The sequence below is a fragment of the Photinus pyralis genome, unplaced genomic scaffold, assembly GCF_008802855.1.
Source record: "Photinus pyralis isolate 1611_PpyrPB1 unplaced genomic scaffold, Ppyr1.3 Ppyr1.4_LG8, whole genome shotgun sequence".
Classification (NCBI taxonomy): Eukaryota; Metazoa; Arthropoda; class Insecta; order Coleoptera; family Lampyridae; genus Photinus; species Photinus pyralis.
In genome coordinates, this window is record NW_022170819.1 from 10,120,156 (window position 1) to 10,133,348 (window position 13,193).

Consider the following 13,193-nt stretch of genomic DNA (forward strand, 5'->3'; position numbering starts at 1 on the left):
ACACAAAGACTTTTTCGTCGCTCTTCTTCCTTCCCTTCTCGTATCCTGATCCCCTCGTCTTCGTGACTCCTCGTGTCTTCACATCTCGCCCTATTTTGTCATAGAATCTCGTATAATCATTTTCTTGGTTCCTTGTTTGATGTCTCTTCTCGTTTCTTCGTCTTCTTGTCTCTTCGAATTCTTGTCTTATAATTTTCTCTCCTCCTCGTCTTCTCTTCCTCTGGTTTTATCGCCTTCTTCTCATTTCGTATGCTTGCGTCCCTGTTTTCTTGTAGGCCGTCGCTTCTCCTCGAACTTTCTTCTCGTTCCCTCGTCACATAAGGCCTTCGACTCGTTTCTTCTTTTTTGTTTTTTTCCTCCCTCCATCTCCTCTGCGTCTCCTACCCCTCGTTTCTTCATATTTTCGCTTTTTTGACTTTACTTTCTCGTCATTGCTTTCTCATTTTCCGGGTTTTTCGTCTCATAAAATCTTGTCCCCTTTTCTACGAATCAATTTAGGCTTGGATTAATGGCCAAAAAACAATATTTCTGAGTCTTAGTCTCAGTGCCACAAAGTACCAAAATCTCAAGGCCCACACGGCTCAACAGTCAACCGAGGTTTTCTTATATACAGGGTAATAAAAACCCAAAGTTTCGAATGTCTCAATGGACTAGGGTTTCGAGACATCAGCAGGGTTTAAAATCTCTAAAATCTCAGGATCTCAAAGGCTCAATGACCTTAGTGAACCCAAATACCCAAAGGCTTAGAAATTCAGATGCTCAAAACTCAGGACTCAAACTTATCAGCTCAGAGACGTAAAGTTTCATAGAGTCAATGTCTCAGGAGGTTAGAGGCCCATAGACTAAGTACTCAAAAATTCAAAAACGCTAAGATTCGAGGGTCAGAAGGCTCAAAGTTTCAAAAATCGAAATCTCGAACGCTCAATCACGGTTTAGAGTTCGAATATTCAAAAAATTGCGAATTCTAAAGCTCAGTGTCTCAGAGGCTTAGAGACTCAAATATTCAGTAAGATTCGGACTCCCGACGGTAGAGGGCGCAAGGATCCAAACACCCAAAGACCCCAATAGTTCAGCGACTCAGAGGTACTGAGGCGTAGTTTCTGAAACTCAAGGACTTCTAAGACTCTAAAGCTCAAAGACCCAAAGGAGACTTAAAAAGTCTCAAAGGTTCGAGAGCTAAGAAGTTTATATACAGAGTGAATAGGAAACACAAAGACTCGAAGGTCTCAAGGCCCCAAAGTCTCCTAAATACCCAAAGGCTTAAAGCGTCAGGACTTAGAAATTCAGAGGCCCAAAAGCTGGATTCAAATATTCGAAGGTGCAGAAGTGTAAAAACTCGATGGCTCAAAGTGTCGAAGACTCAAGAGCTCGAAATCAACAGCTCGAACGCTCAAAAACTCATCAAGTAACCAAAAAACACAAAACCTCATGCTCAAAGATTCAAGGTCTAAAAGTCCCAAACACTTAAACACCCAACAGTTCAAGGGTTCAAACTCGAAGGCTCAAAGAAGAGAACGTGGCTCGAAACTCAAAGAATGGACCCCAAGATCCTGAAAGCTCAAGACTTTAGAGACACTGAATGAAATTCTCTTGAAGTTGTGGACGTCACCCATGAAAAAGTTCATTTTTAATTTAATTTAATTTAATTTTACGTAATTACCTAAAGAGCTATGTTGTTTTAGTTACTAATTGAAATTAATTTTACTTACGGCACCTAATTTAAGTAAAATTACATTCTTGTAAGCTTTTTTTAACGTAATTTAGCTAACCAAATAAAATAATTGACTAAACGAATGGCCGATTCAATCAAATAATTAATCAAAGAATTAATTAATATTCATTACGTGGAAAATTGGTTAATTAATTACGGTCATTAAGACAAAATTTGGATTTTCTAGTAGATTTTGAGGAGAGCACGAACCTGTTTGCGAAGGTTTTCTGAGGCTTAGAATTCGACTCCTGAGGGGGTTAACACCGCCCCCCCTTTCCCGGTCGCTGCAGTTGTTACATGTAACCAAATTATGTTTACCGGGAACATTTTAAGGAGTCCCGACACTCTAAATGAGAACGGCATCTTTGAACTCTCCGCGTTCCGCCCTCGCTATAACGCTCGGCGAAGGGATGCTTCCCTAATTTAAGCGCTCATTTCTCACCCCTACGGCTTATTTACGATTCTAGAGCGGCACGTAAACTTCGCAACATTGTATATTTGCTACAGTAAACACGTGATTTAGTTGCGTAAGGCGAACGAAGCGTCTTAGGGGTTGCGGGGATCCAAGACAATTACCACCCCCAAAAACAAACTGGGACAAAGAATTAATTAAGTAAATACGTATCGATTTGTGGAGAACGAGAGCGAGGTTTCCATCTCGTGGCGCCGAAATATTCAACCGAATTGGCCGCTGTGTTATGATCGCACTTCAAAGGAAAGGTAAAAGGGCTCATCGCAACTGAAGTGCAACACTTAAAACAAAACTGGGAGGCATTGCTTCGTTCCAAACGAGTCAAAATTGGCACGCGTAATCGTGTACAAGTTGCGAAGGGCACTACATTGAAACTTTGTGAATTTTCAAATTTAAAAGCCAATTTGACCCTTATGGTATTGAAATGATACGTGCACACATTAATGTAAGCTGGTGAAAGCATCTGGATGCGTAATAAAAGATTCGTATAAAATGAAACCAATTTACGACACGGCTGTTATGTCTAGTCAATCGTAAAACTCGACTGTAACAAATATTCATAGAGCACCGCGCTTTTATCGCAAGTTTATGACGCCTACCGCTTGCGATCACGTTTGTTCGCATTTTTCGCAAATTGAAATCGGCGGTGTCTGCTGTCAGGAATACTCAACCACGAACCATTAATGGCGTAACCCACTTTGAGGAAAAATTACCTAAATTAATTGCTCATTAAGTGCATCAGTTAACTAACAGGTTTTTCAGCTATGCTTCACTCGGAAACACATCAATTAGAGAACGACTTCAGAGTTATTAGGCACACGCTGAAACTATAGTATCAGGACTACAATGAACAATGGAAATGCCAACAACCTTCTTAGGAGTGCTGTTCTCCTAACACACGTGTTTATCAGGAAAACAAAACGAGCTCCTTTTACGTACTATGATCTACGGCCTCCTCCTTTAAGCAGCATACCAAAATTACAGAACCGAAAAGCAATGAGATGTTTGCAGTAACTACAGTCAGGACGCTTTCTTACAGATTCTGTGCTCCTGATGAGAATTTCGTAGCAGGAGCACAGACATGAAGAATTTGTCACACGCCTTTCATTCAAAAGTACTGTGATAGGATCACAGAAGAACAACGAGGTGCAATACTACTAGGTACTACTACTACGAGTACTATTAGGAGAAGATGAAGAGTTTGTTAACAGACTTTGGACCTTTCAGCGTTTTTGTGACTTTAATTCAGTATTTTTTAAGTGAGGAGAGCTTCTACTCCGAGTCGTCTGCGTATAGGTGGTAATTCTATGATACTGATACATCGTTAGTTAATAGCGGAACTGGTATTAGGAAAACATCTTGTGTGGAAGAGCACATGTCAATAAAGCTTGCAATTTCTTGTGGTTTTTTTAGTGAGACCTTTCTATCACTAGGGTGCAAAATTGGTGCTTGTCAATAGACTTATCGTTTATCTTTCTGCGACCCTAATTTGATTCCTTAAAGGGAAGTTTTACCTCTTATGTGTCTTATCCGTATACCCTTTCCGTACCCCTTAGACCCCGGTACCTTACACTGTCATAATATATTCATATACGTTGGCGGTAGAGGGGGGTGTTCTCCCTCGAAACGGGCAGCTATAAAAGCCCTTTTCAAGAATTTAAGAGCTCTCAACCTTGTTCAGATTATTCAGACTCTTCAGATTCTTCAGATTCTTCAGATTCTTCAGATTCTTCAGATTCTTCAGATTCTTCAGATTCTTCTTCTTCAGATTCTTCAGATTCTTCAGATTCTTCAGATTCTTCAGATTCTTTAGATTCTTCAGATTCTTCAGATTCTTCAGATTCATCAGATTTTTCAGATTCTTCAAATTTTTCGATTATTCAGATTCTTCCGATTCTTCAAATTCTTCAGAATCTTCCGATTCTTCAAATTCTTCAGATTCTTCAGATTCTTCAGATTCTTCAGATTCTTCAGATTCTTCAGATTCTTCAGATTCTTCAGATTCTTCAGATTCTTCAGATTCTTCAGATTCTTCAGATTCTTCAGATTCTTCAGATTCTTCAGATTCTTCAGATTCTTCAGATTCTTCAGATTCTTCAGATTCTTCAGATTCATCAGATTTTTCAGATTCTTAAAATTTTTCGATTATTCAGATTCTTCCGATTCTTCAAATTCTTCAGATTCTTCCGATTCTTCAAATTCTTCAGATTCTTCCGATTCTTCAAATTCTTCAGATTCTTCAGATTTTAAGATTCTTCAGACTCTTCAGATACTTCAGGTTTTTCAGATTTTTTCATTTTCTTCAGATTCTTCAGATTTTTTCATTTTCTTCAGATTCTTCAGATTTTTCGATTATTCAAATTCTTCAGAATCTTCAAATTTTACAGGTTCTTCAGATTCTTCAGATACTTCAGATACTTCATATTCTTTAGATACTTCAGATTCTTCAGATACTTCAGATTTTACAGATTTTTCAGATTTTTTCTTTTTCTTCAGATTCTACAGATTTTTCAGATTCTTCAGATTTTTCGATTATTCAGATTCTTCCGATTCTTCAGATTTGTCAGATTTTACAGATTCTTCAGATTCGTTAGATTTTTCAGATACTTTAGATTCTTCAGATTCTTCAGATTCTTCAGATTCTTCAGATTCTTCAGATTCTTCAGATTCTTCAGATTCTTCAGATTCTTCAGATTCTTCAGATTCATCAGATTTTTCAGATTCTTCAGATTTTTCGATTATTCAGATTCTTCCGATTCTTCAGATTTGTCAGATTTTACAGATTCTTCAGATTCGTTAGATTTTTCAGATACTTTAGATTCTTCAGACTCTTCAGATTCTTCAGATTCTTCAGATTCTTCAGATTCTTCAGATTCTTCAGATTCTTCAGATTCTTCAGATTCTTCAGATTCTTCAGATTTTTCAGATTCTTCAGATTCTTCAGATTCTTCAGATTCTTCAGATTCTTCAGATTCTTCAGATTCTTCAGATTCTTCAGATTCTTCAGATTTTTCAGATTCTTCAAATTCTTCAGATTCTTCGGATTCACCAGATTCACCAGATTCTTCGGATTCACCAGATTCTTCAGATTCTTCGGATTCTTCGGATTCTTCAGATTCTTCGGATTCTTCAGATTCTTCAGATTCTTCAGATTCTTCAGATTCTTCAGATTCTTCAGATTCTTCAGATTCTTCAGATTCTTCAGTTTCTTCAGATTCTTCAGATTCCTCAGATTCCGCAGATTCCTTCAGATTCTTCAGATTCTTCAGATTCTTCAGATTCTTCAGATTCTTCAGAATCTTCAGATTCTTCAGATTCTTCAGATTCTTCAGATTCTTCAGATTCTTCAGATTCTTCAGATTCTTCAGATTCTTCAGATTCTTCAGATTCTTCAGATTCTTCAGATTCTTCAGATTCTTCAGATTCTTCAGATTCTTCAGATTCTTCAGATTCTTCAGATTCTTCAGATTCTTCAGATTCTTCAGATTCTTCAGATTCTTCAGATTCTTCAGATTCTTCAGATTCTTCAGATTCTTCAGATTCTTCAGATTCTTCAGATTCTTCAGATTCTTCAGATTCTTCAGATTCTTCAGATTCTTCAGATTCTTCAGATTCTTCAGATTCTTCAGATTCTTCAGATTCTTCAGATTCTTCAGATTCTTCGATTCTTCAGATTCTTCAGATTCTTCAGATTCTTCAGATTCTTCAGATTCTTCAGATTCTTCAGATTCTTCAGATTCTTCAGATTCTTCAGATTCTTCAGATTCTTCAGATTCTTCAGATTCTTCAGATTCTTCAGATTCTTCAGATTCTTCAGATTCTTCAGATTCTTCAGATTCTTCAGATTCTTCAGATTCTTCAGGTTCTTCAGGTTCTTCAGATTCTTCAGGTTCTTCAGGTGCCTCAGGTTCTTCAGGTTATTCAGGTTCTTCAAGTTCCTCAGGTTTTTCAGGTTCTTCGGGTTCTTCAGGTTCTTCAGGTGCCTCATGTTCCTCAGATTCTTCAGGTTCTTCAGGTCCTTCAAGTTCTTCAGGTTCTTCCAGTTCTTCAGGTTCTTCAGGTGCCTCAGGTTCTTCAAATTCCTCAGATCCTTCAGATTCTTCAAATCTTTCTGATGTTCAGATACTTCAGATCAGATCCTGCAGAGCCTCCAGATCCTTCAGGTCCTTCAGATGCTTCAGATCTTTCAGATTCTTCAGATCATTCAGATCCTTCAGATCCTAGAGCCAAATAAGAAGAACATTTTTGCGAAAGAAGTGGTCAAATTTCCAATCTTTTTTGTCCGGATTTCCATTTCTTTTCGTTTTTAATTCTTCTTTTTGGTCTTGCATATACGAGTAGATTGAATTATTCGGAGTTCCGGTTTTTCAGGTTTTTCTAATTCGTCCCGCCTGTCAATTTCCCGAATTCTCCTAGTCCACGGACTTCTAACTTTTGTAGATCTTCAAAATCTTACAATCCATCACTTCTGGGGGTGATCTGGATTTATTTTTGCTTACATTTATTTCGTTTCGTTTTTTAAGATCCTTCTAACTAATAAATGCACTTACGACCAGAGCCGATTATCCTCTTCCAAACAGATCGTAAATGTTAGATAAATTATGCGACGACAAAGCGATCTTAATAGCGCATATTCGTGAATCAAATTGGAAGAAATGTAAAAGAAAAAAGTGCTCTTGCGTTTCCGGGACTAGGACTGTTTCAATTTACTGGTATGCCTTTCGCGTTACACAATGCTCCCGCAACATGACAAAGGTTTGCTGATAAAATATTAGAAAGGGAATAGATCTCTATTTATCACAATGTTAAGGTGTTGTCCATTTAGTTCACGGTTAAGGGTAGTAAGCCATGATAAAATTTTAATATCCATTACTTCAGTAAAAAAAAATAATGTGGGCTATAATTTCGCAAAAATTATCACCTTTACTGCCACCAAACTCCACCGGAAGTTGTGTGCAAAATTAATCTAGACTGGCACGCTTCGAGAAACTGATAGCAGAGGTTAATATCCCTATGGAAGTAAATTGATGGATTTAGAACGAGATAATAATAAGGAATTAAGCCGTTTCCAAAACATCAATAGTAAACAGCTGTCGGCAATAAAACTTTCCCATAATGGATCTAAACGCGGGAAATATTCTCCCTTAACTATATCTAGCCGGTTTATTTATCGCACCCCTTTTTTCGCCCGTACAAATTGAAAACTTCAAGTTAAAATCCGAGCTTTAAAAGTAGACTCCTGGATGTTACTTGGGAAACACCGCGCGGAGATAATTAAATTTTTTCCTCCGAAAAAACTTTTTGGGGTAATTTACGCTTTTCCTTTTTAGTTTCCTTGCAGGTATTGCATAATGTATTTTTCTCTTTAGCACCTACATTTTTACAAATATTTCTCGCATATCAAGAGCAGAAGGTGCTAAAATTTATCTCGCCAGTTTATAACGCGCCATTTCGACTAGATAAATAAAACGGGCACTTTAGGTGCTTCAATCATAAAAGTTTATGCATCTACGAGATTATAAAATCCAATTTCGCCTGCGAATTATTAATTTCTGTGTTTTGAGAAATCCGTTCGCCGATCCGACCGGCTTTCTCTTTACGAGTTTTGACTAAATCGGTATTTACTTGCCGTGCGGAAAAGATCGCAGGAGCGGATAATGCCGCGAGGGAACCACTAACTCTAAAAGGTTTTCTATGTATGGGGTTAAATTAAAATTGCTAGTTTATATAAGTGGAACTTGAACCGGTTAGGGAAATTCCTTCCGTTTTGTTTCAAATCGATATGTGCGCTTCTAAAAAGACGAGGTAACGTACAGATCTAATTCTGACCTTTACGCAACAATAAACGAAATGTTAACTGCCCGCTGTAACATTATCAAAATAATGAAGATTCCATATTACCCAATAAAAGAGACGATTAAATTGGATGAAATAATAAAGAATGTTGGGAGAGTTGGTGTCGGTTACTTATTTAAGGGTGTCATGAATTCTCGGGCAGTTTTACTTTAAATACCAGTTTAACCAAACAAAACCTTGAATTACTTTTGTAATTGCTATTTATACTTTTTACTTTTTTATTACGAAAAACGTTTAAGTTACAAAGGGAGGTTAATGAGTACGATTGGTGGCATACGTAGAACACGAACACCTAAAACCCTTACCACTTACAGTTGTGTATGCTCCTTTTAATTGTGTGTAGAAGATAATTAAATCGTAATCATTACGAATTTAATAATCGTGCTCCCAAGCTGCTGTCACAATTTTGTACTTAAATGGGAGAAGCTTCAAAAACCTAAAAATTTAATAAAGTATTAAAAAAAGACTAATTCACAATTAACCTCCCTCAGTACACAGGAAATACAAATCTCATTTGCTAATTGAAAATTTACACATTACCGTAATATCTTAAAGGTTCCTAATTTTTTCAGTCATAGCACGGATTTTTGGATTACAACAAATTTTTGAAGGTCACAAATAATTGTTTGATGCAAAATCGGTTTCTATAGATTTAGTCCTTGTTGAAAATTCCCCTAGGTCAAGACTCGTATTTATTGGTATCTGAAGCTCTTTATATACTGAAAATTGACAAATTCTGACATGCGATTTGTACAAAAAGTTGATCCTAGTCCACTTGATCAGCAGTTTCTTTAGCTTTCCTCTAGGTCAAAGAGATAAAGTTCGTACTTCCAATGTCAAATGATCAATGATCAAAATTCATAAATGTGCAGGCTGTTTTGGAGCGTATGTCGCCATTATCATTGCCCTTCATAACTTTTACACTTTTCTCGATTTAATTTTCGTAGACGGACCAAGACTTCCTTCAGCGCTTGTAGCCCTTCGATAGCTTCCGCCGCGTGCTCCGCCAATCGCAATCTACTATTCTTATATTCTGTAATCATCGCCGGCCAACAAAACCGAAGGCAAAGTAACAGCGCAAACTTGACTAGTTTGCATCCGACGCTATCCAAACCAGTTTGGCTGTCGCCATTAAACCTATTCGAGTTTACTATTCGCATGAAGCGGTACGTATGAAAATGAAATTTAAAATCGAAGCAGCATAGAACTTTCTATAACCTTAAAGCAACATTACAGTCAAGGCGCTAGTGCTAACTGAAATTGATACAAACGTTACATTAGTGATAAATTTTGTCCCGAAAATGGAAATTTTTGCGAAATTTCGAAAAAAACTTGCGGATGGGCACATATGTATTAGCCAAACTGGAGAAAAAGATAGTGGCCGTCGATTCATCGCAGTCTTCTTATCCGTCGCCCATTTTTTTAAATTAAAAAGCTAATTTAACATTGAAATAAATGCAGTTACGACCAGAGCCGCTTATCCGCTTCGATACAGCTCGGTAATGTTAGATAAACTATGCGACGGTAAAGCCGTTTTCCATTAATCTTAAAGGGGAATTTTGGCGAATCAGATTGAAAAAGAAAATCTGTGTATGAGTTTTAGGAGCGAGGGCTGTTGCTCTTGGTCAAGAGCGATCGGTTTCGGAAACCAGGGGTAATCAGACGGAGAAAACGGAAAACTCAAGGAAACGGGCAGTCGGTCACTGCCGAATATTCTGGAACAGAACTACGGCACACGGAAACGGTACCGATTTCCCAAAGTGGGAACGCAAACACAAATCAACGGTAGGTAATGGTAGTAAGTAACGGTATTTGCTAGCTACGGGAAAACAACAACAAGGAAAAGAAACCCTCTTTATGATTAAGGAAATGAAACTGTCAAATTTAAATTAAACGGTCCGTTAAAAATACAAAGATTGAAAACAATAACACAAAGCCAAAAAAAAAAGATAGTATAATTTCTTGTACGAAAACGTTACCAAATCAATACAAACGTTATATGATAACTACTTAATTGGCTAGAGTCGTCGAAAATTAAAAAAAAATTACCTTTGAACTTCGGGTCGTAACCCTGTATTCTCAAATATAAAAGCATAAACTTAACGATGCACAAATAACTAAATTTCTCCACAACAGCAATGCAGTCTAATTAATTACAGAATGGAATTAACGTAGTATGCACAAATTCTTCGGAGTAAAACTATTAATATAGCAAAAAATTGTAGAAATCGGCTTCGGGGAAAGTTTAGGTTAACTTCAAAACTAATTTACAAAGCAACAGTAGCTAATATCGGTGAAAAAATTAATATAAAGGATATGAAACGTAGTTAAGCTAGTAGAAATGAATCTTCAAAGTCACAACAGTAATCGTAAGTAATGTAGATGAAATCGGGTCTTGAAGTATAATCTTCGGCAACGACAGTAGAATCAGATATACCGGAGCAACTTACCGGACGATAATCTCCAAACGGTTTTGGTTACAATTCAAGAATATCGAAATCTCCATATTTCGAGTAGGTAGTAATGTTGATAGAATGAAGTAGATTCACCAGGTGAATAAAGTAGAAGTTTCCAAGCCGGTAATGTAGAAACTCATACATCGCGTGACAATGCCAATCCTAATAAGATGGCGGGTCCAGGTAAAAATGTGATGTCATTCACGTACTGCGTAGGTAATAGGTAATATCCAGGTAGATCATGACGTAAAAGGTAATCCAAAACAAAAAACGATGAGAACTTAAAAGGATAGTTTGAGGAAAATTTAAGGGTTGATGGAATATAAAGCTCTAAAAAAATATCAAGAAATATATAACCTAACATACCTCGTACCGATTACTTGCAAACACAAATCCGCCTAAAGCGTTCTACAATGGAGCACAGTCACAGAGATCGAAAGAAAGAGAAACAATTTCCCAGATATAATGTAAAAGCTAAAACCAAAAGCTCTTGTACAGGTAGACACGAAGTCAGTAGAAAAAGTAAGGGTGTACTGAAGAAAAATAATTTGCATGTAACCAATATGACGGCAGAATTTTCACTGCGCGAGAAATACAACTCGTGGGTAATATAAACTTAAAGAATACATGGGATTACAATTACCATGGAAACCATCTGCGCGGTCTCAGCCGGCAAAACAAAGAACTATTGTAATGATACGTGATAGCACTTGCATGGGCTCTAGTGGCAAAAATAAAGACCTAAGTGAAAGAACTCTACTGCAAGAATAATCTACAGTTAAACTAGTGGATTACAAAGTAAATACCTAGATGGCGTAAAAATATTGAATATACCCGAGAGTAAGAATCAAAAAGAATTTAAATCAGTAACGGAAGTACCTGGTTAAAGGTCGAATTCCCAATACCGATACAGGAGTACAGTTTTGAGAAATCGAACTCAACCATTTTTCGGGAAACCTTATCAAAGACGAGTACTCAGGGAGCCCCAGAAGTATTTGCTTCCTCTGCCACTTTTATTTGCCGGATTCTGAGAGGTTGTACACGTACTGTTCTGATTTATCGTACTATTATTTCCTCGCAAGTTATTCTTGGAGTTTGCAGGCCACAACTTGATTGAGCGCCACTCAACAGGAATTCTTCTAACACAAGTATTCCCGTAAATTATATCTCAAAGATCTAAAACCACCCTGCGGTAAAGTTATAGGGTGATGGGCTCCCGGTTCAACGCAAATTGCCCCGCGACATTTTTACAATTTAAAGACCATCTCGCGCAAACTTACGGGTGGTTGACTTAAACTTTTGTAACAACACGACTCGAACGCTATCGTGGCTCAATGCGCATATTGCTCCACGACTACTCTTATTTTTTAGATTACCCCCATTATGAAGCGTATAACCTTCTCCACCAATAAAACTCACTTTTTCTCTCTTCCCTCTCTTTTCCGCGTGGTGCGGAGTTCCCTGCCATGCAGCAAATTTGATAATGACACGACTTCTCGGCGCCTTAAGCTTTTACACGAAAATACACAATCAATTCTCCGCGGAACGCACCTTGCTAAGGAAAACAATGCCTTGAAACACGAAGACAATATGTTTGCATACACTGACATATAATATGCTTGTTGAGGTTTTTATAAATCTCTCAAAAAACCGTGCACACATAACCCACGCACCTTCCATAATCAATAAATGACCGAATAAACAAAGTAAAAAACGCAAACAGCATCAAATTAAATAAAACATCATAGAAATTGGTTCGTAAAAATCGGGACTATCCCGTAAATTAAATTTGAAATTCCGAATGTGAAAAAAACACGTAATTGAAAATGAGGGAAACGGGATTAAAAATTAAAATAAGCACGAACAAGGGAACAAAACAATTTTGCGAGGTAAGTGGCGCCCATTCCACCTCCACTTCCTTAAGAAAAGCTCGCCCTTTCATTTCGCGAAAATAAACGCAATTATTATATTTGATAGACGTTTTAGTTGTTCCGAATTTGACGTTTCGCACTTTGTTGTTCCCTCCACTTGTTGAATATTGCGGGCACTTCACTTTCGTTTCATTGTTGGATACATATACGCGTAGGTAAGTTGTAGCCGAATAGAAATCGCATTATAATAACACGGTTTCAACGTGATTAATGGCCGTCGGGTTATTAAGGGAGAATATGCGCCTCTTTCGAAATTTGTGGCGGGAGTAGAGTGGGTACTTTTGCCGTTTCGCTTCAAAGCGAATTTAATGGCCCGTGTTTACTGTTTAGAAAAGTTTTTTTTAAGGTGATAAATCGGTGGGTGGGCGTCCCTTTCACCCCTGATTAATACAAAAAATACAGAGTGATTAATTTCCATTACAGTTAATGGTTATAGCAATTAAAAGAAGCGGGAGTAATAATTTTCGCGTGAGACACAGAATAAAATATAGGACACTTTTATGCTTTGGGACTAACAAACCACCGATGTATATTTTTCTTTGCTTTTCACTTCTCCTCCTTTATTTACATTTATATTACCCTCCGCATTTTATTTCGTCTGTACATAGAATGGAGAATCACTATGTTTTGGATTTGGTATGTAAAGAAAACTCTTAGAATCGCGTTTGTGTGGGTGTATCAAAATACCATTCCCTTGAAAAAATATAAACGTTGATGATGGTTTAGGTATCTTTTATAATTTGAACAAACATCCCTTCGTTTGTTTT